The sequence below is a fragment of the Amia ocellicauda genome, unplaced genomic scaffold (genome assembly GCF_036373705.1).
Source record: "Amia ocellicauda isolate fAmiCal2 unplaced genomic scaffold, fAmiCal2.hap1 HAP1_SCAFFOLD_84, whole genome shotgun sequence".
In the NCBI taxonomy this organism is placed as follows: Eukaryota; Metazoa; Chordata; class Actinopteri; order Amiiformes; family Amiidae; genus Amia; species Amia ocellicauda.
Window position 1 is genome coordinate 158,253 of NW_027103010.1, and position 25,437 is coordinate 183,689.

At 42.7% G+C, this 25,437-nt stretch overlaps 2 non-coding genes across 2 annotated transcripts; both read right to left on the bottom strand.

Annotated features, from left to right (window-relative positions):
- Nucleotides 1-5,919: 5,919 nt before the first annotated feature.
- On the bottom strand, nt 5,920-5,991 carry trnag-ucc (transfer RNA glycine (anticodon UCC)). The gene has a single exon. It is a non-coding gene; the product is annotated as a tRNA-Gly (tRNA).
- A 2,309-nt stretch (nt 5,992-8,300) lies between these two features.
- Nucleotides 8,301-8,372, bottom strand: trnaw-cca (transfer RNA tryptophan (anticodon CCA)). Its single transcript has one exon. It is a non-coding gene; the product is annotated as a tRNA-Trp (tRNA).
- Nucleotides 8,373-25,437: the final 17,065 nt, after the last annotated feature.

The window sequence follows — 25,437 nt, forward strand, 5'->3', positions numbered from 1 at the left end:
AGTGACATAAAACGAATTATAAATAAGTGGATGTTTCCTGCAGCACACTTGAAAGAAAAGATATATTTCTCAGAATTATGTTATAGGTAATGGAGGTTGATGAAAGAGTTAAATAGCTGATCGATCAAAAGGTGTGATCGTTGTGGGGCATCGGTAAGAATGCACAATTCTCATTCATTCCAAACAGTGTCCCTTTACTGCATCACTAGCATTTGGTATTTGTTTTGTGTGTTTTTGATTGCTTTTTGTTTTGTTTTATTAATTCACTTTAAACCTCTTATATTATCACATTATTCCCATTAAAATCACGTTTGTTTACTTTGAATGTCCCGCCCCACTTCACGGAAATGCACGAGTTTTATTTACGATTGATTGATTTAAATATACACATGGCTAATCACGCATTCATGAGAGTACCCGCTTATTCGCCAGGTTCTACGAAATTCAATAATTGACCATGAGGAGCACCTGTTAGGCTGGAGATAAAATGCTCCCGGGGTGGAGCTGGGGGGGACGGGATTGCAGAGCAACGGGAACGAAACGTGGAGCCAAAGGCGAACGAAGGACTTGATGGACAAGTAACGGAAAGGGCTAAGAGACCCAGAGGAGAGCTGAGGCGACCTCTGCAACGCTAGCGAGAGTATCCAGAGAAGGGATAGCGTACAGGCTTTTTGAACTACAGTAGTGTTTCAAAGGATAACAACAAACAACCTGTTTTTTTTTTTTTTTACTCGGCCATTGTTTTCTTGGACTGTACATGGACATTGTAATTTCTTTGTATTGCCAAACCCGGACCAGAGCAGAAGCTGAATTTTTGTCGGAGCCCCTCATTACTTTGTACTAGGACACGTGGACTATTGCCTGCCCCATTCCAGCTCCTGGTGCTGCCGGAGGAGACCAACAGAACCCTCCACGAATGCATTTTTTAGTTTGAACTTTTGTCTTTTTAACATAAAGAGGAAGTCTGATGGATTTTATATTAGAGATTTGTAATCCAGTTAATTGTATACCTGTCTTGTGTGGTCTGTGGTGTGCTCCTGGCTTGAGATTCCCCAATTTAAATAACCTAAATCGAAGGGAGAATTGAGAGGTAGTAAATGCAAAATGGGCATATTTGGGCAATCGACAACCTCCCAATGGGTCCTAGCGGCTGTAGACAACCGCTAGGTGGTGTAGTCGTGCTTCCATAAGTTTTACCCCCCAGTGGTACTGTATAACTTCCACTCTGTGACACATCCTAGATTTTAATAGCGACAAGATGTGAAGTCATAGTGAAGAGCTTGGGAAGGTGCGGTCACGCCTGCTTCATCAATGACGGGAGCTTTTTTGGAGACGGGAGGCAGTCACATTACCTTCCTGAGAGCAGTAACTGCCGAACCAACACACATTACTTGTGTGTGCCAAATACTTCTGTTTTATTAGTACTTAATTTTTCAGCACCAGTATTTAACTTTTCAGATTGTTGGAAAAAAACTGTACAGGTATTCCCTGCTAACACACAACATTGCCAATAACATTGTAGCAATATAATTTATATTGCTACAGCATTGAGGCAATGTGCTAGCAGGGTTGTTGTACTTTGGAATCGATTCATGCTTCACGATTGGTTAATTGCCTATTTTTTTTTTGCCTTCATAAACAATTCGTGGATCGACTTTGCTCCCTTTTTCTTGGGATTGTGCGTCTTGTAGGCAGTCCATAGGTTGTCCCTATATTAATTTATTCATGAAATTCCAACCGAAATAGCGACAGTTCTACAGCTATTTCAAACCGGAAGTTTGAATCGCTCCTGATTTCAGGAAAAAGTTCTTCATTTACACCGTCTCGTTCTGTCCGTCCCTCCCCTCCTCAGCCTTGGATCTCTTCTGTTCTCCGCTCAACCTGATCCAGTCTGCGCACCACTGAGCACAAGTGGAAGAGATCCAAACTCCCAGCGACCCTCGCACTCTACCACTCTCTACTGCCCACATTCCCCTCCTCGCTCACCTCAGTCTTACTTCCAGTCATTCTTTGAATCCACTGTCCACAACCCCTGCAAGCTTTACTCCACCTTCTCTCTCATCTCCCCCCTCCTCCCTCATCTCATCTCACCTCATCATTTTGCCTCATTCTTCTACAAGATCACAGACATCCACAAGCTCTTCAACAGTCTCCTCTCCACTCCCACCCTGCCCAAGTCTCCCACCGATCAAGCTTCCATTTCTTCATTCTCTCCTCTCTCAGACTCTGAACTTTCCTCTCTCCTCCTAGGTCACAAACCCATAATATGTCCCCTGGACCCTCTCTCTACTCGCCTCCTGCAAGCGTCTGCTCCATTTCAACTCCCCTTCTTCTCCTCCCTCCTCAACTCCTCACTCCTCTCTGGCTGTTTCCCCTCTTGCATTTAAACAAGCTGCGGTCATCCCACTCCTCAAGAAACCTACCCTTGACCCCACCTCTCCTCAGAGGCACCTGTCTCTGCCCTGTCGCCCTACTCCCCTTCCTCTCAAAGACCCTCGAGCGTGCGGTCCACTGTCAGCTCTCTGCATTCCTTTCCCATCTCTCACTTCTTGATCCTCTGCAATCCGCCTTCCAAACACCGCTCACACCACTGAGACTGCTGTCCTGGCAGTCACTGACTCCCTCAACTGTGCTCGGGCAGCCTCCCTCTCCTCAATCCTCATCCTCCTTGGTCTCTCCGCAACATTTGACACCGTCGATCACTCCATCCTCCTCTCCTGCCTCGCTGACCTTGGAATCTCTGGGACTGCTCTCACTTGTTTCTCCTCCTACCTCAACGACCTGACCTATCAAGTGGCGAGCTTCCTCATCCACCCCTCAACCTCTCCTCACAGGCATAACCCCCGGGTTTAGCTATCCTCCCGATGGGTCACATTTCGGTAACTACCTTTTTTACTTTCATGGGGCCCTGAAATCCTCGCTGCGCCCCTGGTCATGAAAGCTGTAATGTCTGGTATCAAAATACATTACTGGCTTTCGGCTTACACACGTCATTTCAACCCACTTGCTCAAGCAGACCGAGTAAACGTTTACTCGAGGTATACGGTCACACAGAAGGAGCATCCCAAGAACACCAGTAAATGGCGTAGAAATTTTGAAAACATGCACAATTTTCCACGATCTAAGCCCACAGTTTACGTGCAAAATCTAATGTCTGAGATGATGGTATCCATGTAACATTCCCGAAATGGACGCATTTTAAAAGTGCAAGGTAACGGTCTGGTCCATTTATTGTGGGTTTCAAGGTAAAGTACATTGCTGATGGACGTTTCATGGTTAATGCGGATCAGTGGTTTCCTTTATCATTATGCTCTCTAAATTGTTGTGGGTCTGTTGTACACTGTTCAGTACTGTACATCGTGTTTTAATCCTAACTTGATAAAACACTTCGATTCATGGCTTTGTAGCCCCACCAGTGACGTAAAAAACCACTCGGTAAGATCATTAAAACAAAGTATTAAACAAGGCGCAATGCACAAGACAGTCCTTTGCCCTGTGCAGTGCTGCGGGTAAACAACTCGTCTCTAGTGCAATAAACTAAGACCATGTAAACCCGAGAGGGAGAGGGGCATTTAATCTGTGACTCGAGCATATTGTCTCCAGTGAGGTCAATACACGCGTCAGGGATATGTATGCTAAATGTAATGTAAATATGATGGATATAATGTATATTGTGGTGGAGTTTATAAAGATAATGTCAGGGGAACTTTAGTGATGTTCTGTGTTTTCTAAATTCCAAGCAGTGGGACTTTAAGTCATAACTTTGTGAGGAATTTACATGTCTTTATAAATTATATATCATTATAAAGTAATAATCCAGCTCACTTTGCTAGCTAGCCTACTGCCAGTTGCCATCCAAATGATGATAATGATCAGCTAGTAGTTAAGTACTGCAGTAGTTTGCCAGTTGTCAGCTAATGATTTTTGATAGAATTGTATTATTTAAATTCAGTTTTTTGTGCACTATAGTATTTTCAGTATTGAGTATTTTTGGTGTGGATGTTATTTTACCTAAACAGTTTATTAGTTATTGCTCTGATTTCAATATGCATAGTGCACTATTTACATTTGTATTGATTATTACATCAATTTCTTCAACAAGTACAGTGTATGTTAAAGTGCAATACATGTTCTGTGATGTGCATTATTTAAATGTTTGTGTTTATTTTAGTTTTAACTAAACATTCTCTATACGCCATAAACATGGGCACCACTAAAATTTTTTTCATCGAGAGGGGGGATGGTTCTGGGGCTACTATCAAATCTCGCATATGGCCCCCAAATGGCTAGGGCCGGCTCTGGACATCACACATTACATAGGATGGGACTGACGTTGGATGCGACTTTTCGTGACTTAAATCAAGTAACAAGTTACTAGTACACACATAGCCTCTAAGTGTACTGAGTAATGATACTCTCTCTTTCGTTCATTCGTTCCTTAGTATAATTACCTTTAGTAGTAGTAGTACTGGCCACTACTCGGAAGGTAGCGATGCGCACCAATAGATCACGAAAGCTTTCTCATAGTTTTGTGTTTTAGATAATGGTTCAATACGGACTCAATCCCCTTTCATGGACATGGCAGGGAACTTGCAGTTAGAACTAAGGAGTCTAATAAGACTTGGTGGTACGCAGAACTGAAGTGCCAAGTGACAGGCTATCACTTTCATTGCACACCGCATTGTCTTCTCGCAGGGAGCGAATTGGGGAAATGTTGGATTTACGGCATCATGTAGAAAGACAGAATGGTTTAGTTACAGAAAAAGATAAAAAAAAGATAGTGACCTTTCTTACTAGCTGAACTAACCTGCATAAAATTAAGAAGATACAGACATTTTCATGCAATTATTTCAAGTTACAGTCTGCTGCTCAGACACAGTTTGGCGCACAGATGCAACTATCATCAACTCAATTATAAACATATATCTAGACAGACAGAGAGACAGACATGGACTACATATCGTGCACATTGTATGAAATCATGCTGGTATATGTAGGCTTGTAGATGATTGTTAAGAGGCCTATTTGGAAACATACGAAATGAGATATTACCATAATGAAGTCATGATACATGAAGGAAATGTTTTTCATGTTGGCAAAAGTACCCTGTCAAAATGAAAATGAATGAGAGAAGACTAAAACAAAGGGCTCGTCCGGGATTTGAACCCTTTGAATCATACCCCTAGACCAACGAGCCACATAGCACAGGTTTCTGTGAAAACTAGTTAACATCGGTGCCACGTAGAGAGTTGTGCGCTCCTCTATTTGAACACTTTCTCCTTCAAACATTGCATGAGTGTCTGACTGCCGCCATCTAGCGGTGCTGACTGACCGATGGCTCGGGTATCTTGGATGTTGTTAAATGACATAACTGTCCGCCCAAGACACTGATGAACAAGGGTCATAGTTTTCCCTTGTAATAATAACAACAATAGTAATTGGAGTGAATGGAAGTGGCATTTCTATTTCACTTTACTTTAGCCGTCATCGTCGCCAACATTGTTGTTGGTGAGCATGGAGAGGAGTGTATTAGCTTTTAAAGTATATTCAAGCAAAGAACACGTCAAATAAATGTAATACCGAATACTTTTGCACGCAAGTGCACATGTATGTTACAGCGCTACTGGGAGCACGGCCCACGTCAAGCAAGAGGGCGCAGTAAAGGTCTGCGAGTCAAGTGTGATGTGGGTATCCTGCAGCAGGGAGAGGAACCTTTGTTTTTCTACAGACGAAGCTGGTGCTGTGGGATACTAGTGTAAGGCCATTTATTCGTCATCTGTTCATGCGCAACGGTTCACCAGAAGTGTGTTAGTGAAAACAGCGGTAAGTGCAGGCTTAGTAGGGTCGCAATAGCTTGAATGGTGTCGAACTCCCCCGAAGCATCACAAGTGTGATGGCGGAAGCCTAGAAAGAAAACGTTGCGTTGGCCGGGAATCGAACCCGGGTCAACTGCTTGGAAGGCAGCTATGCTCACCACTATACCACCAACGCCCAGAAAGTCTCTCATTCCATGACTTTTGATGCATTTCAGATCATTCATCTGACTAGATACATGCGAATAATTACAGCCTACAGTGTAAAGCTTCTGATTACAGACAGGGCGTGTTGAGTGTGCTAAGTAACTTGCTAAATTCACTAACAAACAGTCGCTGCTCTTACTACAAAACAGGTGCAAGATATATCATTCTTAGCTAAACAAACCACGTAAACAATCAATGTAACTCTTAACTAAACTAGGAAACGCGAGAGAAAAAGGCGATACTTAGCTGCGGCGACTTGAGCGACTTCTCAGCTGGCTTGCCCGAGTGTCCAGATGCATATGTGGAAATACTTCTATACAATCCATGAACATAGATTCTCGATAGATGAATACTGTTTATTTAAAGGTCAGTTTTTATTTAGCGCATAGTTTATTGAATTTACCCACCAAGGTGGAACACGGACAATGATGTATTTGATTGACAGTGTAACTTGGACTGTTGGAGTAACTTGGACACCCATTGGAATGGAAAAACAAACTCGAGAGAAAAGTGTGTGTGTGTGTGTGTGTGTGTGTGTCACCTGCTGGTAGTGATGCATTTACATAACCTACAGACTATTTGGGCTGATTGTTCCTGGTGTATTAATGAAACTTTTCAAAGCGGTGGCTTACGTAGATGACATCACAGTCATTGTTAAGAATGGCAAGGATGTACCTTACCTTAAATGACTGTCAGAAATGAATTGAGTTTCTTCAGTGGTTAATGGCTTTTACTGGGGGAACTAGGTAGAAAGCAAGCCACTGTCTCTAGCCACATTTTGGACAAATGGACAAAACTAGATGGATTTAAAAATAGACGGATAGACAGTCGGATGGCGTCTGTCTACAATATTTTAAATGATAATAGTATATGTAGTATATGCATGTGCATTATAAACTAATCTTTACATAAAAGGGGTAATACCATAATAAAATGCTGATGAGAGGAGAAGAGATCTTATTCACTGGCCAAATACATGATTTCGACAATTGTCGTACATCTTGACGGCACTTAGCTTTACTTTTCACAATGTATGACTGCACTTACTGTACTTAACTGTATACATTGGAAGTTGTAAAATGTATTATCTTGAATTGCTTTGTTTAATGTAAATTTGAATTTGTAATGTTTGATGCCTTGTACTTAACTGTATTCTTGCACTTATGTTGCAAGTCGCCCTGCATAAGGGCGTCTGCCAAGAAATAAAAATAATAATAATGTGTTTTATACAATGAGAAATTAAGAAAACCGTAAAAGAAAGGCATTTTAAACCAGGACCTCTCGCACTCTAAGAGAGAATCATATCTCGAACAAACTTACATTAGTGACATCTTTACACTAGTGCCACGTAGAAAGCGGTGCGCTCCAACAGCTGGAAACTTTCTCAGTCTCAAGTTCAAGCACCTTGTGTGTGACTGCCATCTAATGTTGCTGACTAATAGCACTATTGGACTAGAGGAGCTGGGGCTGGCAGAAATTCAGCCAGGCTTTTCTACAGGCGCAAACTCAGCTGATGCTGTGTAGGCTACTCCGTGTACGTCAATGAAAGTCTAGTGACTTCAATATACACACCCCGATGCACCCAAAGAGTGATTGTCAAAGTATGAGTGACTCGCTCCACTAGCAGCACCGACCTGCATCTCTCTGTGACACCCGGCGCCTCCGTCTGGATAAGCTGCTGGTAATGCCGAGCACGGCAGCAGATCTTGTACAGTGGAACCCTAATAATATTCCTAATAATATGGCAACATCCTGGGGGGTCGGTGTGCCGCGCCACAGTGCAGCGACCTTGGCGCATCACTAAAAGGCACCTTAGCGAGGCCTCGGAATCGCTCAAACATGAACCGAGAAATGAACATTGAATCCCATCTACTATTATTACCTAGTAGTGTTGATGTTATCTAAAGTATTTCTATACGTTATTATTAGTGTATGAATTGTGTCGACCAGGGATCAGAAAGTGAGACAGTATTGGGTAGGCGGTAATCGAAAGCACAAGAAATACATAAAAGGGAGCTATACAGCAGGTGAATAAAACACGGATTGTGACAGTCTACTGTTAATAGCCTATAACAAGGCAGATTAAAATATAACAAACGATACGGAATCTTAAAATCAAATATAATTTCAACGTGCAGGAGACCAGACTGACTTTTATGCATCCTCTCGGGTGTAGATGCATGTTACTTAGACTAACAACGTTTGCATTCTAGGATATTAATAACACTCTCCACAGCAGGAATTATTGAGTGATATTACAGGGAATGTAGAGTAAAAGACTGACCCCGACGTGATTTGAACACACAACCTTCTGATCTGGAGTCAGACGCGCTACCGTTGCGCCACGAGGTCCTTAAACTTCAGTTAACACAGGACGTCAAGGAAAAATATTGGGAACTATGGTGATGTTTTGCTAGTGACCATTTAGGTTAATGAATGGGCAACTGAAGCATTGACGTGATGAAGAAGTTAAACAGAATGCTAAAGAGATAGTGACAGTGAGCATGACACAGAACACATGGCATGACGTGAATACCAAGTTAAACTTAAAGCAGAAATTACAGAAAGAAAGAAAAAAAAACGGATACTGCACATGTGTTTGGTCTTTCCTATATCTTTAATATGATATCTCAGTAGTTTAAATTTGATACAGAAATTATTCTGGAATCCCATGAAATGGAAAATACAGTGAATATAAAACTATATTTGCTGTATTTATAACAAATATATTCCGCTTATACACTCACCTAAAGGATTATTAGGAACACCATACTAATACTGTGTTTTACCCCCTTTCGCCTTCAGAACTGCCTTAATTCTACGTGGCATTGATTCAACAAGGTGCTGAAAGCATTCTTTAGAAATGTTGGCCCATATTGATAGGATAGCATCTTGCAGTTGATCGAGATTTGTGGGATGCACATCCAGGGCACGAAGCTCCCGTTCCACCACATCCCAAAGATGCTCAATTGGGTCGAGATCTGGTGACTGTGGGGGCCAGTTTAGTACAGTGAACTCATTGTCATGTTCAAGAAACCAATTTGAAATGATTCGACCTTTGTGACATGGTGCATTATCCTGCTGGAAGTAGCCATCAGAGGATGGGTACATGGTGGTCATAAAGGGATGGACATGCTCAGAAACAATGCTCAGGTAGGCCGTGGCATTTAAACGATGCCCAATTGGCACTAAGGGGCCTAAAGTGTGCCAAGAAAACATCCCCCACACCATTACACCACCACCACCAGCCTGCACAGTGGTAACAAGGCATGATGGATCCATGTTCTCATTCTGTTTACGCCAAATTCTGACTCTACCATCTGAATGTCTCAACAGAAATCGAGACTCATCAGACCAGGCAACATTTTTCCAGTCTTCAACTGTCCAATTTTGGTGAGCTTGTGCAAATTGTAGCCTCTTTTTCCTATCTGTAGTGGAGATGAGTGGTACCCGGTGGGGTCTTCTGCTGTTGTAGCCCATCCGCCTCAAGGTTGTACGTGTTGTGGCTTCACAAATGCCTTGCTGCATACCTCGGTTGTAACGAGTGGTTATTTCAGTCAAAGTTGCTCTTCTATCAGCTTGAATCAGTCGGCCCATTCTCCTCTGACCTCTAGCATCAACAAGGCATTTTCGCCCACAGGACTGCTGCATACTGGATGTTTTTCCCTTTTCACACCATTTTTTGTAAACCCTAGAAATGGTTGTGCGTGAAAATCCCAGTAACTGAGCAGATTGTGAAATACTCAGACCGGCCCGTCTGGCACCAACAACCATGCCACGCTCAAAATTGCTTAAATCACCTTTCATTCCCATTCAGACATCCAGTTTGGAGTTCAGGAGATTGTCTTGACCAGGACCACACCCCTAAATGCATTGAAGCAACTGCCATGTGATTGGTTGGTTAGATAATTGCATTAATGAGAAATTGAACAGGTGTATCTAATAATCCTTTAGGTGAGTGTATTTGCCTTTACTAATATTGTATTTTATTTTACAATAGGTTTAATATAATAAGGTCCAAATAATAAATGTACATATTTGCACATGCTTGCTTTTGGTGAACAGGTAGAATTGGCCATTGTCTGAAAAAACATGCACTCACCTAGTTATTCACAGTTTAAACAGCGCCAGTGAATATTGGGTTTTAATGTTACAAGAGTGACGATGAAGTTATTGCGTTTAGTTGCTTTAAATAACTACAGTGGTTTGTGGATAACAGGAATATGTGCACATACAGAAAAGTTAAAAGTAACGCTGGGAAAGTACATAATCAAATCAAGTTTCACGAAAGATGATATGCTTCAGATACAACTTAATAGTAAAAATGCATTATGGTAAAGAGTTAATAGCTTTGTTGATAACCTCAACGTATGCTAATCAGTCTCTGTTTCGTGTTTATTATCATAATAATTGTAATTATTATTATTAGTAGTAGTATTCTACAATAAAACTTGCACAAGTTCGAATTGTGCCGATATGTTTTCTGCACAAGGAAAAGTATATATATTATTAAGTTACACAAGCATTGTAAAGAAACCAACAACATATAGGCACCTGGGTGTGTTCTTCCTACTTGGATAAGTAGGTTAGCCGGCTAAGTTTCAGGATAACTTGGCATTAACTCGGGATTTTCCATTCTCCGTAGCGAGTTTAAAGTTCAGCCAGCTATGTTTCCAGAGCAGCATGTCCAGCATCTCAAACCTGCTCCCTGTCAGGTTAACTTGAAGTTAGATGGCTAACAATCTGACTGTATTTCATCTGCCCAGTTAAATGACAGCTGACTGTGTCCCCCAACAATGACGGCGCCGTTCCTAACAGATCCAGTAGTGATCCAGACCCAGTAGCTTTTCTGCGAGGAATAATTCATAGAGATTATAGATTTAAATTATACAGATTAATTATTTGAGCGTTACAGGTTCGGTCGGAAAGGAATGATTTACGTAGCCGATTAATTAGGACCGCACATCAGTCATTCCGCCCTGGGCCGGCCCTGACCAATTTGATGCCCTAGGCAAGATTTTAGCTGGTGCCCCTGGCATCGCAGCCAATTCCACCACCGATCATTGTGTTCATACACTCACACAGAAACTGCATAGCTTTATGTCTTAGATTTTCTTTATTTTTGAAACAATAAAAAACCACACAAAATAAAAACAGTATGCAAGAAACAAGTGACAAATCGAATTATGAATACAATATAAATTAGTATTGCACGAAAAAACTATATTACAGACACCATAGTGCAAGATGCATAATGTAGCAGTGTTCTACAGCCTTACCGCCTTGCCTTTCTTGCAGCAAACAAGTGACATAAAACGAATTATAAATAAGTGGATGTTTCCTGCAGCACACTTGAAAGAAAAAGTACATTTCTCAAAATTATGTTATAGGTAATGGAGGTTGATGAAAGAGTTAAATAGCTGATCGATCAAAAGGTGTGATCGTTGTGGGGCATCGGTAAGAATGCACAATTCTCATTCATTCCAAACAGTGTCCCTTTACTGCATCACTAGCAATGGGCGTTAGCCTATTTTGGTATTTGTTTTGTGTGTTTTTGATTGCTTTTTGTTTTGTTTTATTAATTCACTTTAAACCTCTTATATTATCACATTATTCCCATTAAAATCACGTTTGTTTACTTTGAATGTCCCGCCCCACTTCACGGAAATGCACGAGTTTTATTTACGATTGATTGATTTAAATATACACATGGCTAATCACGCATTCATGAGAGTACCCGCTTATTCGCCAGGTTCTACGAAATTCAATAATTGACCATGAGGAGCACCTGTTAGGCTGGAGATAAAATGCTCCCGGGGTGGAGCTGGGGGGGACGGGATTGCAGAGCAACGGGAACGAAACGTGGAGCCAAAGGCGAACGAAGGACTTGATGGACAAGTAACGGAAAGGGCTAAGAGACCCAGAGGAGAGCTGAGGCGACCTCTGCAACGCTAGCGAGAGTATCCAGAGAAGGGATAGCGTACAGGCTTTTTGAACTACAGTGGTGTTTCAAAGGATAACAACGAGCAACCTGTTTTTTTTTTTTCAACTCGGCCATTGTTTTCTTGGACTGTACATGGACATTGTAATTTCTTTGTATTGCCAAACCCGGACCAGAGCAGAAGCTGAATTTTTGTCGGAGCCCCTCATTACTTTTTACTAGGACACGTGGACTATTGCCTGCCCCATTCCAGCTCCTGGTGCTGCCGGAGGAGACCAACAGAACCCTCCACGAATGCATTTTTTAGTTTGAACTTTTTTGTCTTTTTAACATAAAGAGGAAGTCTGATGGATTTTATATTAGAGATTTGTAATCCAGTTAATTGTATACCTGTCTTGTGTGGTCTGTGGTGTGCTCCTGGCTTGAGATTCCCCAATTTAAATAACCTAAATCGAAGGGAGAATTGAGGTAGTAAATGCAAAATGGGCATATTTGGGCAATCGACAACCTCCCAATGGGTCCTAGCGGCTGTAGACAACCGCTAGGTGGTGTAGTCGTGCTTCCATAAGTTTTACCCCCCAGTGGTACTGTATAACTTCCACTCTGTGACACATCCTAGATTTTAATAGCGACAAGATGTGAAGTCATAGTGAAGAGCTTGGGAAGGTGCGGTCACGCCTGCTTCATCAATGACGGGAGCTTTGGGGAGACGGGAGGCAGTCACATTACCTTCCTGAGAGCAGTAACTGCCGAACCAACACACATTACTTGTGTGTGCCAAATACTTCTGTTTTATTAGTACCTAATTTTTCAGCACCAGTATTTAACTTTTCAGATTGTTGGAAAAAAACTGTACAGGTATTCCCTGCTAACACACAACATTGCCAATAACATTGTAGCAATATAATTTATATTGCTACAGCATTGAGGCAATGTGCTAGCAGGGTTGTTGTACTTTGGAATCGGTTCATGCTTCACGATTGGTTAATTGCCTATTTTTTTTTTTTGCCTTCATAAACAATTCGTGTATCGACTTTGCTCCCTTTTTCTTGGGATTGTGCGTCTTGTAGGCAGTCCATAGGTTGTCCCTATATTAATATATTCATGAAATTCCAACCGAAATAGCGACAGTTCTACAGCTATTTCAAACCAGAAGTTTGAATCGCTCCTGATTTCAGGAAAAGGTGTAAATAAAGAACTGTCTCGTTCTGTCCGTCCCTCCCCTCCTCAGCCTTGGATCTCTTCTGTTCTCTGCTCAACCAGTCTGCGCACCACTGAGCACAAGTGGAAGAGATCCAAACTCCCAGCTACCCTCGCACTCTACCACTCTCTACTGCCCACATTCCCCTCCTCGCTCACCTCAGTCTTACTTCCAGTCATTCTTTGAATCCACTGTCCACAACCCCCGCAAGCTTTACTCCACCTTCTCTCTCTTCTCCCCCCTCCTCCCTCATCTCATCTCACCTCATCATTTTGCCTCATTCTTCTACAAGATCACAGACATCCACAAGCTCTTCAACAGTCTCCTCTCCACTCCCACCCTGCCCAAGTCTCCCACCGATCAAGCTTCCATTTCTTCATTCTCTCCTCTCTCAGACTCTGAACTTTCCTCTCTCCTCCTAGGTCACAAACCCATAATATGTCCCCTGGACCCTCTCTCTACTCGCCTCCTGCAAGCGTCTGCTCCATTTCAACTCCCCTTCTTCTCCTCCCTCCTCAACTCCTCACTCCTCTCTGGCTGTTTCCCCTCTTGCATTTAAACAAGCTGCGGTCATCCCACTCCTCAAGAAACCTACCCTTGACCCCACCTCTCCTCAGAGGCACCTGTCTCTGCCCTGTCGCCCTACTCCCCTTCCTCTCAAAGACCCTCGAGCGTGCGGTCCACTGTCAGCTCTCTGCATTCCTTTCCCATCTCTCACTTCTTGATCCTCTGCAATCCGCCTTCCAAACACCGCTCACACCACTGAGACTGCTGTCCTGGCAGTCACTGACTCCCTCAACTGTGCTCAGGCAGCCTCCCTCTCCTCAATCCTCATCCTCCTTGGTCTCTCCGCAACATTTGACACCGTCGATCACTCCATCCTCCTCTCCTGCCTCGCTGACCTTGGAATCTCTGGGACTGCTCTCACTTGTTTCTCCTCCTACCTCAACGACCGGACCTATCAAGTGGCGAGCTTCCTCATCCACCCCTCAACCTCTCCTCACAGGCATAACCCCCGGGTTTAGCTATCCTCCCGATGGGTCACACTTCGGTAACTACCTTTTTTACTTTCATGGGGCCCTGAAATCCTCGCTGCGCCCCTGGTCATGAAAGCTGTAATGTCTGGTATCAAAATACATTACTGGCTTTCGGCTTACACACGTCATTTCAACCCACTTGCTCAAGCAGACCGAGTAAACGTTTACTCGAGGTATACGGTCACACAGAAGGAGCATCCCAAGAACACCAGTAAATGGCGTAGAAATTTTGAAAACACGCACAATTTTCCACGATCTAAGCCCACAGTTTACGTGCAAATTCTAATGTCTGAGATGATGGTATCCATGTAACATTCCGGAAATGGACGCATTTTAAAAGTGCAAGGTAACGGTCTGGTCCATTTATTGTGGGTTTCAAGGTAAAGTACATTGCTGATGGACGTTTCATGGTTAATGCAGATCAGTGGTTTCCTTTATCATTATGCTCTCTAAATTGTTGTGGGTCTGTTGTACACTGTTCAGTTTTGTACATCGTGTTTTAATCCTAACTTGATAAAACACTTCGATTCATGGCTTTGTAGCCCCACCAGTGACGTAAAAAACCACTCGGTAAGATCATTAAAACAAAGTATTAAACAAGGCGCAATGCACAAGACAGTCCTTTGCCCTGTGCAGGGCTGCGGGTAAACAACTCGTCTCTAGTGCAATAAACTAAGACCATGTAAACCCGAGAGGGAGAGGGGCATTTAATCTGTGACTCGAGCATATTGTCTCCAGTGAGGTCAATACACGCGTCAGGGATATGTATGCTAAATGTAATGTAAATATGATGGATATAATGTATATTGTGGTGGAGTTTATAAAGATAATGTCAGGGGAACTTTAGTGATGTTCTGTGTTTTCTAAATTCCAAGCAGTGGGACTTTAAGTCATAACTTTGTGAGGAATTTACATGTCTTTATAAATTATATATCATTATAAATTAATAATCCAGCTCACTTTGCTAGCTAGCCTACTGCCAGTTGCCATCCAAATGATGATAATGATCAGCTAGTAGTTAAGTACTGCAGTAGTTTGCCAGTTGTCAGCTAATGATTTTTGATAGTATTGTATTATTTAAATTCAGTTTTTTGTGCACTACAGTATTTTCAATATTGAGTATTTTTGGTGTGGATGTTATTTTACCTAAACAGTTTATTAGTTATTGCTCTGATTTCAATATGCATAGTGCACTATTTACATTTGTATTGATTATTACATCAATTTCTTCAACAAGTACAGTGTATGTTAAAGTGCAATACATGTTCTGTGATGTGCATTATTTAAATGTTTGTGTTTATTTTAGTTTTAACTAAACATTCTCTATACGCCATAAACATGGGCACCACTAAAATGTTTTTCATCGAGAGGGGGGATGGTTCTGGGGCTACTATCAAATCTCGCATATGGCCCCCAAATGGCTAGGGCCGGCTCTGGACATCACACATTACATAGGATGGGACTGACGTTGGATGCGACTTTTCGTGACTTAAATCAAGTAACAAGTTACTAGTACACACATAGCCTCTAAGTGTACTGAGTAATGATACTCTCTCTTTCGTTCATTCGTTCCTTAGTATAATTACCTTTAGTAGTAGTAGTACTGGCCACTACTCGGAAGGTAGCGATGCGCACCAGCTTTCTCATAGTTTTGTGTTTTAGATAATGGTTCAATACGGACTCAATCCCCTTTCATGGACATGGCAGGGAACTTGCAGTTAGAACTAAGGAGTCTAATAAAACTTGGTGGTACGCAGAACTGAAGTGCCAAGTGACAGGCTATCACTTTCATTGCACACCGCATTGTCTTCTCGCAGGGAGCGAATTGGGGAAATGTTGGATTTACGGCATCATGTAGAAAGACTGAATGGTTTAGTTACAGAAAAAGATAAAAAAGATAGTGACCTTTCTTACTAGCTGAACTAACCTGCATAAAATTAAGAAGATACAGACATTTTCATGCAATTATTTCAAGTTACAGTCTGCTGCTCAGACACAGTTTGGCGCACAGATGCAACTATCATCAACTCAATTATAAACATATATCTAGAGAGACAGAGAGACAGACATGGACTACATATCGTGCACATTGTATGAAATCATGCTGGTATATGTAGGCTTGTAGATGATTGTTAAGAGGCCTATTTGGAAACATACGAAATGAGATATTACCATAATGAAGTCATGATACATGAAGGAAATGTTTTTCATGTTGGCAAAAGTACCCTGTCAAAATGAAAATGAATGAGAGAAGACTAAAACAAAGGGCTCGTCCGGGATTTGAACCCTTTGAATCATACCCCTAGACCAACGAGCCACATAGCACAGGTTTCTGTGAAAACTAGTTAACATCGGTGCCACGTAGAGAGTTGTGCGCTCCTCTATTTGAACACTTTCTCCTTCAAACATTGCATGAGTGTCTGACTGCCGCCATCTAGCGGTGCTGACTGACCGATGGCTCGGGTATCTTGGATGTTGTTAAATGACATAACTGTCCGCCCAAGACACTGATGACCAAGGGTCATAGTTTTCCCTTGTAATAATAACAACAATAGTAATTGGAGTGAATGGAAGTGGCATTTCTATTTCTCCTTACTTTAGCCGTCATCGTCGCCAACATTGTTGTTGGTGAGCATGGAGAGGAGTGTATTAGCTTTTAAAGTATATTCAAGCAATGAACACGTCAAATAAATGTAATACCGAATACTTTTGCACGCAAGTGCACATGTATGTTACAGCGCTTCTGGGAGCACGGCCCACGTCAAGCAAGAGGGCGCAGTAAAGGTCTGCGAGTCAAGTGTGATGTGGGTATCCTGCAGCAGGCAGAGGAACCTTTGTTTTTCTACAGACGAAGCTGGTGCTGTGGGATACTAGTGTAAGGCCATTTATTCGTCATCTGTTCATGCGCAACGGTTCACCAGAAGTGTGTTAGTGAAAACAGCGGTAAGTGCAGGCTTAGTAGGGTCGCAATAGCTTGAATGGTGTCGAACTCCCCCGAAGCATCACAAGTGTGATGGCGGAAGCCTAGAAAGAAAACGTTGCATTGGCCGGGAATCGAACCCGGGTCAACTGCTTGGAAGGCAGCTATGCTCACCACTATACCGGAAAGTCTCTCATTCCATGACTTTTGATGCATTTCAGATCATTCATCTGACTAGATACATGCGAATAATCACAGCCTACAGTGTAAAGCTTCTGATTGAGTGTGCTAAGTAACTTGCTAAATTCACTAACAAACAGTCGCTGCTCTTACTACAAAACAGGTGCAAGATATATCATTCTTAGCTAAACAAACCACGTAAACAATCAATGTAACTCTTAACTAAACTAGGAAACGCGAGAGAAAAAGGCGATACTTAGCTGCGGCGACTTGAGCGACTTCTCAGCTGGCTTGCCCGAGTGTCCAGATGCATATGTGGAAATACTTCTATACAAACCATGAACATAGATTCTCGATAGATGAATACTGTTTATTTAAAGGTCAGTTTTTATTTAGCGCATAGTTTATTGAATTTACCCCCCGAGGTGGAACACGGACAAACAAAAATCAAACCTGCTCAGTGTCAGGTTAACTTGAAGTTAGATGGCTAAATAAATTATACAGATTATTTATTTGAGCGTTACAGGTTCGGTCGGAAAGGAATGATTTACGTAGCCGATTAATTAGGACCGCACATCAGTAGATAGTAGGGTTTTTTGGGCGCGGCCTATTTTGTTATGACGTATGCCCTAAGCTTATTAATATTCCTACGTCATAATTGGGGGGCGTGATTTTAGAGTTATTTCCTTAATTATTCCTACGTCATATCCGTCAGAAAGTGTACACCCCTAAAACCCTGAACAACAAGGCCACCCATAAAGACCCCCCCCCCCTCTGAAGGCAACGCCCCGAAACTCTCCTCTCTATTTAAGACCCCGCGCTGCTTTTAGGCAATACCTCTTTAATTCTCAGCATCTGAAACATCCCGCTTCTTCAACATGTCCAGCGACATCAACATGAAACCCCGCAAGAAACAATCCCGGGCAAGGGTTCCTGTACTCACCAATTTGAAGATTGAACGCTCCTGGGTGTTGTTCTGGGGGGGTCGACGGGGTTACCGCTTTAAAAGGGATCCCAGCTATGTTGGAGTGGAGCTTTTTGCTTTGGGAGAGAAGGAGGGTACGTTGGAACCTTTTGAGACGGTGATTGAATACTCTTTTGAGGACTGGTTGAAGGTGATGGCATGGAGAGACCTGGGGCTTGTGGATAAGACTCTAGAAGGCTTGCAAGAGGGTCCAAGAGAAGGCGAAACGGAGTCTCCGACTCAGAGTTTTGAAAGGTGTGAATGGGAAAGCTTGCAGAACTACGGTACAGTGGTGAAGAGTCTATCTCTAACTACTGATCGTAAGGTTTTGTTTAGCAGTACCCTGATTACAAACCCTATTGAAGGGGTTGTGGAGGATCCAGAAAAACAGGTTACTGAAATTATGTTTGACGCCGTGGACTGGCCGTTCTTGAAAGAGGTCATAAACTGTATAAATGATGGTTTTGACATCTTGACCAAATGTTCACAACTGGATTCTGTTAGAAGTTGAATATGCTGGATTATGGATTATATATCCCCCTTGAATGACGACGACGATGATAAAACAGACGACCTGTGGGGGGTTGGAGGGGGGTCTGACGGCTCAGGGTCTACTCTCTTCTAAGAGGGCGGTGTGTCGTGACGTAGTGAAGAGATAGGATAAAAGGCGCAACAATTCATTCATGGTTTAAAATTAAAGAGAATGTCTTACCCGAAAGCTGCGGACGTCGACAGGCTCTACAGGCCTCTTCAAACCCGGGATCACCCCTGGTTCTATTCCCCAGATTTTGTATACACTCCGGAACCCTCTGACTGCGGTTACCCTCCAAGACCTCAGACCCCGGTCCCTCAGGACGAAACAACATGCGGAGCGATGGATGTCCAAATGAGTCTCGGGGATCCCCAGCCTCTGGAGCTCATGGAGGGCCTCGATTTTGCCGAACTGTCTACCGTCTGTGCGTCTCAGGAGGGGGTCAGTCCAATGGATGTAGAAACACCCCACAAACCACCAGGCGACCCAATGAGCATCGGACTGTCTCGGGGGCGTGATGAAGACGCAGGATTTATGCCCGGGGTAGGTGTCCAAGTAAGCAGAGTGGTTAAAAGCACCCTGGTGTATATTCTGAGTGCTCTCATCGACCGAGCTCTGAAAGAAGTCTGTCGGGGGTGTGAAGTGAATCACCCCAGTCAGTTGAGACACAGTTGTTTGTTTGAACCAGACCGTTACTATTTCCTGTTCTATTTCAACGTGTTTTACAGAAGACTGAACAAACCGTGGCTGAAACCGGCACTAATCAAGGCTCTGTCTTACTCCCACATACATGTCACTGCTGGACAAGTCCAGAAAATCATAGATGAGATTTTGCTGGAGCTGAAAAAGGAGCCGTTTATAATAGAGAAACTTGGGCAGCTGCTCAATGACCTGGATGAGCCAAGTAGAAAAACCGCTGGCAAGCTAAAAGCTTATTTCTTCCGTAAAGAAGTTAAAGCTGGGGGCAGCGACGAAGAATTCGACATCTACGCCACTGATTCAGACTCTGACCTGAACTAAGGGACTTTGAACATGGGGAATGTTCTGGACTGCTGCTGCAACTGGTTCTGTCATCAACACTCTGCAGCTAACCTGAGAGCGCTATTACACCATGTGCTTGACAGAAAAGTAGCCAACGCGAGCCTTTTCTCTACAGATTTAACCATCGATGAGGATCAACTTTCAAACCTGGAAAAGTTCATGGCTGCTGTAACAAAGACCGGGGGGTACGAACACTGGGATGAAGCGCTCAAGGGGGCCAAGAATGATATTAGGCCATTTCATCAACATCTGTATGACCTTTTACTGAGCATGTTTAATACCCCTCTGTTTACTTTTAAAATAGGTCATATTGTTGTTTTATTTACATATGTAACTGAGGTGTGTGCCTACAAGATAAAGAAACAGGTATTTGTTGATATAGATCAAGTAACCAATCATCTGATTTCTTTTTGTCTGGACCGTAGAAAAAATTGTTGTGTATGTTATACTTTTCTCAAATGTCTAAAAAGGGGTATCTGCTCTCCTGAAGTTGAATAAAAAACCTTGTATAAAAACTTTGCGCATAGTGTGGGTCTGTGTGTTTATTTGGCAGAATGACTCGGCAAGCTCCCCAAATGCATGAACTATACTACAACCCAGCCAAGATTGGGGGTTTGGCGGGTAAGAAGGGTTTTCAAAGGGGACTCGCTGAGGCCGGTGTGAAGGTTAATGATGTGGTTGTTTCAGAATGGTTACGGGAACAAGACGCCTATACCTTACATAAACCTCTCAGGATTAACTTTAAAAGAAACCGTGTATATGCAACTGACATAGACTCACAATGGCAAATGGATCTAGTCGATATGTCAAATTTATCAAAACATAACAATGGTCACAAATTTATGTTGATGTGTATCGATGTGTTATCAAAATATGCCTGGGCTCGCATTCTACATAATAAAACAGGTCGGGCGGTGACAAGGGCCTTTGAGGATATATTGTCCCAGGGACGATGTCCTAAAAAACTGCAGACTGATAAAGGAAAAGAGTTTCTCAACAGAGAATTTCAGAATCTACTGAAGAGACACAAAATACATCATTTCACCACCGGTAATGAGCTTAAGGCATCGGTGGTGGAGAGGTTTAACCGCACCATAAAGACCAAAATGTGGAGATATTTTACAGCGGTCAACACGTTCAAGTATTTTGATAAAGTTCAGGATTTTATCGATGCTTACAACCAAGGGTATCACGCCAGTATTAAAATGAAGCCTATAGATGTTGATCAAAGTAATTCTTTTAAGGTCTATAAAAAATTATACGGCCCATTTATTAAGAAGGGGAAAACTACTTATAAGTTCAACATCGGCGATGTGGTTCGCGTTTCAAAGCTAAGGAGTACTTTTGCCAAAGATTATGAACAAACATTTTCTGACGAATATTTTACAGTTACCGAACAGGTGGCTAGAGACCCGCCCGTGTACCGGTTAAAAGACTATGACGGGGAGGATATAGAAGGAACGTTTTACGAAGCCGAGTTACAAAAAATTATTGTGGGTAAAGACATTGTATACAGAGTTGAAAAGATATTAGCTGAGAAAACCCAGAACCGGAAAAAATATATGTTGGTGAAATGGCTTGGATGGCCTGAAAAGTTCAATAGTTGGGTCCCTGAACAACAGGTTTGTGATATTCAAGCCTTATAACAACATGCCCGCCGGTGTGAGGGGGTCATTACATTCGATACTCAAGATGGAATCAGGAGGCTTCTACGTGACTCTACCCAGTAACGCCTCTCTCGATATATACCCTAAAAATGAAATATCCAGTTACACGGTACAATTTGGAAAATCTATAGATCTAAGGGGGTCGTGGGAAGTGGGGTTGGCGGAAATACAGTATCCTTACACTTGGGCTGTTTTACAAGATAAGGATGCCACCTTCGCCATTTTTGACGATGTTAAAAAGAGTCAATGGACATTCACGATGCAAGGAGGTTATTATGACAATGTGGATACAATATTAGATGAGATGCATAAACAGTTCTCAGAAGGCACCCCCAACATCAAGCTATATTACAACCCTATTAAAAACAGAGTGTACAAGGTGTCAAAACCTGGTATTAGCATTCAAACCAAAGGACAACTGGGGCGTATATTAGGGTTCTATTCTGACACAGAGAGCAGGTTCTCAGAAGTGGTGGCCCCCTTCCCGGCTGACATCAGGGGCGGCTTTTACACTCTTTATGTGTATACGGATATCATAACACACCAGAGGGTCGGGGATAGCTATGTCCCCCTTTTGAGAAATGTACTTATTAAAGGTAAAAGCAATGACATGGTCACAATTACTTATGACAAGCCACACTACGTACCAGTCTCAAAGACCCACTTTGACAACATCACGATCGAAGTAAAATCGGATCAGAATATCAACGTACCCTTCCGCTTCGGTAAAGTTATTGTCAAACTACATTTTCGACCCCTGAAACAGTGTGTACATTATTAAAATGGCTACCTCGAGGGGTTATGTAGATCCTAGCGCCTATGTGGATTATTACAAGATGCAAGCCGGGAACGGCTTGCCCGGTTTTGTAGGAGCCCCCACAATGTATGGAGCCGGTCTAGGAGGACTCTTTCGTGGTCTCTTTAGAATGGCCGTACCCCTGCTTAAGAGAGGCTTTGCTATAGCCAGACCCCACTTGAAATCAGCGGCTAAAAATATTGTTAGTGACGTGTTCACCAATGTTATGAACCGGGCAGCTGGCCATGAGCAGCAGGAGGGTTCGGGTCTCATGGTAATGGCGAGGAGGGGGGGTAAAAGAAGAAACAGTATGTGTCCACCAGGGCGACGAAGATCCGTGGCTAACAAAAAACGAAGAAGCTCTCATTCTCCAACATATCGTGGAAACACTCGGAGAAGGAAGCAGCACAAGAAAAAACCTGCAAAAAGAAAGTCTCAAAGAAAGACAAATAGAGCCTCAGGATACATCTTTTAAAAATGTCTTTTGTCCACAGTCTATCGGAAGAATGCGTCAAATCAGAACTGGATCTGTTTACAGTTCCATACACTCAAACGAGTATAGATAAGAGCATATATGTAGAGATACCCCCTCTTTCCGCAATTTCAGATACGGCCCCTCTGGAGTTTTTTATAGCTGGCAATGGCGAGGATTATATTGATTTGAATAACACATTTATTTTAATGAACTGTAAAGTGACTGATGAGGATGGCGATGCAATCGAGAAGACGGCCAACGCTGGGGTCATCAATTACCCGGTGGCCACCATGTTTTCACAGGTGGATGTGACCCTGGGAGATCGGCTCATTAGTCAAAGCAGCAATACTTACCCCTATAGGGCCATGATGGAGTGTATCCTTAATTATAGTGAGGAGACCCTAAGCAAACAGTTTCAGCCCCGGCCTTTTCTTCAAAGACACCCCGGAAGCTATGGACGACCAGGATCCAGAGGGACTCAATAAGGGTTTGCAAAAAAGAACGGCCTTTTCAACAGAAGGGAGGACCTTTGAGCTAATGGGACATATTCATGCAGACATATTTTTCCAAGAAAAACTCATGCTCAACGGGGTAGACATTAAAATTAAAATGATCCGTAGTAAAAGTGCTTTTTGTCTGATGACCCCTGATACTGAAAAATATAAACTGACCATATTATCGGCCTCGCTGTTTGTGAAAAAAGTATCCGTCTCCCCGGCGGTTAAACTAGGACATGCGCAGGCTTTAATGACGGCAAACGCCAAGTACCCGATCGAAAGAGTCTATATGAAAGTCCACAGTATCCCCGCAGGGACACGGGTGATGAACCAGGAAAATCTGTTTCTAGGCCAGCTCCCAAAACAGGTTATTATAGGTCTCGTGGATAATGATGCATTTACCGGGGTTTACAACAAGAACCCCTTTAACTTTAAACATTATAACGCGGAATTTATAGCACTGTACGTCGATGGTGTGCAGGTTCCATCCAGACCTTTTCAACCTGACTTTGAAAACGGCAACGCGGTTCGTGAATATTACAGTCTAGTACTGGCTACGGGTCGCCATCTCAAGGATCAACCTCTGCTGATCGATCGCCGGGAATACTGCAGCGGTTACACCCTGTACGGTTTCAACCTGACCCCTGACGAAGAGTGTGGACAACATTTTTCACTGATGAAGACGGGCAATATGCGTTTGGAGATGCGTTTCAAGCAGCCTCTACCACGCACTGTAAATATGGTCGTGTATGCTGTGTTTGACAACATTATTGAGGTGAATCAGAGGAGAAACGTTCTGTATGATTATTATTAAAATGAACACCAGAGAGCTCAACCACATCATGAATGCCCTGGACGGCTCACGGAAAGTGTTTCAAGGAGTCTACGCCTGCGACCAGCTGCCTAAATTTAAGATCAAGAATTTACCTGCAATGTACATAATCAACACACACCCTAAAAATATGCCCGGAGAACATTGGCTGGCTATTTATCTAAGGGAGGACCGCCGTGGGGAATTTTTTGATTCCTATGGAAACCCCCCGGATTTCAGACCTTTCCCTCGGAAGATCAATAACTTTCTGCTCAACAACTGTCAAGAAACCATTTACAGCGGTCGTCAAGTACAAAGTCTTCAGACCTTCACTTGTGGTCAACACTGTGTGTTTTTCTTATATCATAGATCTAAAGGAAGGTCATACCCCGATATTATGTCCTTGTACAGTGAGGATTTAGGCCAAAATGATAAAAAAGTGGCAGAGTTTGTCAGGACACTGTGGACCCCCCCTTATAACACAATTACTTACGACCCTAGCCAGCCATGTATACAGATGGGGTGTTCTTGTGAGGATTTTAAAAGATGTCATGCGTGTTAAAGTGAAAAAATAATGAAAACAGCCTTTGAATCATTAGTTTTGTTTTTATTCAGCACAAATCTTATACAAAGCAGGGTTATGTTATAAATAAATGTACAACATTTGAAAATAAAAAATAAAAATAAAAAAATGGTTTGTCGGTTCCTTATTTACAGGGGAGACAAATAAAAACATGAGATTAATAAGCTTCCCAACGATGGATAGATCCTGAGGAGGGTTGCTCAACACGGTCAGAGTAATGAGATATCGGCGTCAGATCAGTCACCACCTCTTTACACAGACGGATTTTTTGTCGCGTTTCCTGGTTAGGGACTGTTGATTGGGGTATGTTCAGACAGGCCATCGCCTGTAGGAAAGCATTCCAGCCTACAGGTCGGCGACTATCGGGTACCTTATTAGTGCTAGTGACACTCTTCAACAAATCAAACATGTGTGAACCTTTGAGCAGTTGTCCTTTAAAAACAAATTCACCCTGTTCATTCCAAGTCGTTACCCGCGGTTTCTGAACCATTTTGTGCAGAATATATTCTGCATGTCTTTTGCTTCTGGCCGGCATGTTTCTCAAAACATCCGTTACAACATCTCCCTCTGAACTCTCAACAGGTTCGGGCACCGCAACATCTTTATCAACCGTACCCCCCGCATCAGTCCCAGAACCATTTTCTTGAGAGGCCATGGTTAAAGTTAAAATGTTTTGATCTTTTTCACCCTGTCTAACCAGACGGAGGTAGAGCTGTAACGTGTTGCTATACATCTGGGCTTTGGAATACTGATTTAAATCGGCCCTGGCCAG